At 51.2% G+C, this 3,126-nt stretch overlaps 1 pseudogene; it reads left to right on the forward strand.

The window, feature by feature from the left end:
* The first annotated feature begins 2,697 nt into the window (after positions 1–2,697).
* LOC111738109 lies at positions 2,698–2,821 on the forward strand (annotated as a pseudogene).
* Positions 2,822–3,126: the final 305 nt, after the last annotated feature.

Raw genomic sequence — 3,126 nt, forward strand, 5'->3', positions numbered from 1 at the left:
GACCTTAATTAGTCCGCAATTATGCATGAGCTGGTTGTGGGCAAGCCCAGAGGTGTGGGCAGCCTGCAGCCCCAAGAGTGGGCATCTGCCACACACACTGGCCACAAGCCAACTGCGCTGCAATACTGAGGTCTCCTTTTTAGTCTAGATGGTCCTCAGGTTAAGATTCGGTCATGCCAGGCAGCATCAGGAAGACAGAGTGGGTGATCATGATGCATAGCAGCAAGGACCAGGGGCCCCAGCAGCACAGGGCTGCAGCAAGGAAGGAAAGTTTGGTCCTATAGAATAACTACTGGCTGTTGATGGTGGACAAATTAACTAGAAACTTAATTTAAACCAGTTTGAGCAAGAAAAAAGGGGGGGGGAGTGGGGAGTCTGTGGGCTGCATAACCCAACTGCTCAGAGTACAACAGTACAGCTGGACCCAGGGACGATGAGACTTAGAGATTTAGCTGTTACCAGGACTTCCTCCCCATTTGGGCTGCCATAACAAAATACCACAGACTGGATGGTTTAAACAGCAGGCATTGACTTCTGCCAGCTCTGGAGGCTGAGAAGTTCAAGACCAAGGCACTGGCACAGTCAGTTCTTGCTGAAGGCCCACTTCCTGGCCTGCAGACGGCCACCCTCTCGCTGTGTCTCACATGACCCCTTCTTCACGGGAGTGCACGTGGAGACAGAGAAGAGTGAGCTCTCTCTTCCTCTTCCTACAGGTGCACTAACCCCTTCCCGGGGCCCCACCCTCACGACCTCATCCCAGCCTAATTACTTTCCCAAGGCCCTACTCCCCATATTGGGGGTTAGGACTTCAACATATGAATTTGGTGGGCGGGACGCAAACATCCTTCCATAACAACCTATGTCTCTGATTCTCTCTGCACATTGGATTCATTCTTACAATTCAGCTTTCCCCACGAGGCCAAAGCCACATCTTCAGGCAGCTCGGGACTGAATATCAGCAAGGAGAGAGAGAGTCTTCACCAACTGCGGGGTGCAAAACATCTCCAAGAAGTCTCCTGATTGGCCTTGAAGGCCACTTGCTCATTTCTGAACAATCGCTTTGGCCTAAAGGGTGAGGCTACTCTGATTGGCCCAAGAAAGTCACATGCTCATCTCCATGACCACACTGATGGTTGGAATGGGGAAGAAACAGCTTGCCCCCAAAATAGGGAGTGCTATTAAAGGCCTGCCAAACAACAGATGCCCATCGCAAAGGGAGCTGGAGGTGGAAAGGGATAGAGTGGGGGCTGTGCTGAGCTACAGGTAGTAGAACTGTTGATGAATCTGTGTGAGTCACCTGAGGGTGCAATTCAGGGGACTTAGTATGCAAGAGGATAAAAACCTTGGAAAAACAACCTCTAAGCTAAAGAAATGCTGTTTATTACTATTAATGGAGAGGCTTCGGAACCCTGGTACTGTGATATCTACAACTTACTTTACTCCAGCACTGAAAGTGTGATCTAAATGCGTCTGTCCTTTCATTCAATACCCTAGAGGAGACCAGTTGCCCTAAGCCGGACAACTCCAGGGGTGGTCATCAGAGCTTAAGCAGAAGGCCGTCGCCCACCTGAGTCAGCTACCTTTATGTCTGATCAGTATCGGTGTCTTTTAATTAGCATAATATAGGGAGAGATGAGTTTCCATCAAGGAACTCCCCACAAATGGGGTCTAGAATCTAGTGAGGCTCTAAGGAACGCTGCCCACCTCCTGTGCGGCCAGCTGCTGATTCTAGACTAACCTGAGCCTGACTAGATGGTGCGCCAGTCCCCAAACACGAGCTTGGTCACATGTGCCTCGAGTGAAACTTTCTTTCATGCACCATCTCGTCAGAGTGTTCTAAAGAACAGAGAGTTTGGCCATTACCGAACTTACAGGAGGTGATGTGACTGATTCGTGTCTACTTGCTAATAAATGTCTGTTGCGGGGAAGAATCCAGTCTAAGACTTGCTTTTATGGTGACCTAGAGTGAAGCTGCAAGGGGGAGCTGGCCCTCGACTCCTGTAACTAATGGTGGCTGCTGATAGTAACCAAAAGGAGCCCCACTGTTGTATGTGACCAAATTGGGAAGTGATAAGTGCCTTGCAAGCCCAGGAGCTCCTCAGAAAAATCTATCACCCATCAGGTTTCGGGGTTCCAACTGGAGCAGGAATCCAACTCCCAGAGATAGGGGAAAGCGTGTTGGGTGCAAGGCAGGGCCCATTCGGAGTAAGACGGGGGAATGAGCAGGTGCCCATGAGGGACGGAGGAAGAGACCCACGAAAGGAGGCAAAGGCCTGGTAGCCAGCACTGAAGGATGAGCTTGGAGCCGAAGCACACAGGGGGCCGCCATGGAAGTGAGCCTCAGGGTCTGGGCTGCAACCTCCTTAGAGACCTGCCAGCAGGGAGCTCAAGGGTGATGGTAGTGTCGGCTGTGGATAAAAGGAAGCTGCCGAGACTCTAACCAGGCAGAGGCCCGCAGCCCTCCAGCCCTCCCAGCGACACCGCAGAACCACAAGGAAATGCAAAGACATCAGAACTCCTGACGCCTCGGTCTTCAATAACCCCGAGTCTTCACCCTTTCTTGTCACTGGGCAGCATTTTAAAGGTAATTACAAAAACCATGGAGAAGCATCTTCGTCGCCGCTGGCACGAAAATGTCTTTGAGCAGAGAGCGTCTTTGAAAGGTTCCCTTTTCAGAGGGTAGAAAGGGAGCTTCCAGTCTACGGCCCGAACAAGCTGCCCCGAACAAGCCCGATCCCGTCTGATCTTGGAAGCTAAGCAGAGTTGGGCCTGGTTAGTACTTGGATAGGAGACCACCTAGGAAGACCAGGTGCTGTAGGCGCAAAAAAATTTTAAAAATAAGGGATTGTAAGCTGACAAGGTCCTTGCGATCTGTGAGGTCAACCAAGGGCTGCCTCGCCTAAAAAAAAAAGAAAAAAGAGAGGGAGTTTCCAGCCTGGACTTTGAGTTCCTCCCACGTTTAATGCAGAAAGAAGAGGCTTTTCTGGAACACGAAGGAGGAAGGAGGAGGAGGAGAGAAGGGTTCTGAGGGCAGAAACCCAGGGAAGAAGACGCCACCACCGCCCAGCGGAAGGTTTCGAGGGGCTCGCGGGACACACACGTATGAGGTTAACTTTCCCTGGCTCC

Source organism: Pteropus vampyrus, unplaced genomic scaffold (assembly GCF_000151845.1).
Source record: "Pteropus vampyrus isolate Shadow unplaced genomic scaffold, Pvam_2.0 Scaffold35, whole genome shotgun sequence".
In the NCBI taxonomy this organism is placed as follows: Eukaryota; Metazoa; Chordata; class Mammalia; order Chiroptera; family Pteropodidae; genus Pteropus; species Pteropus vampyrus.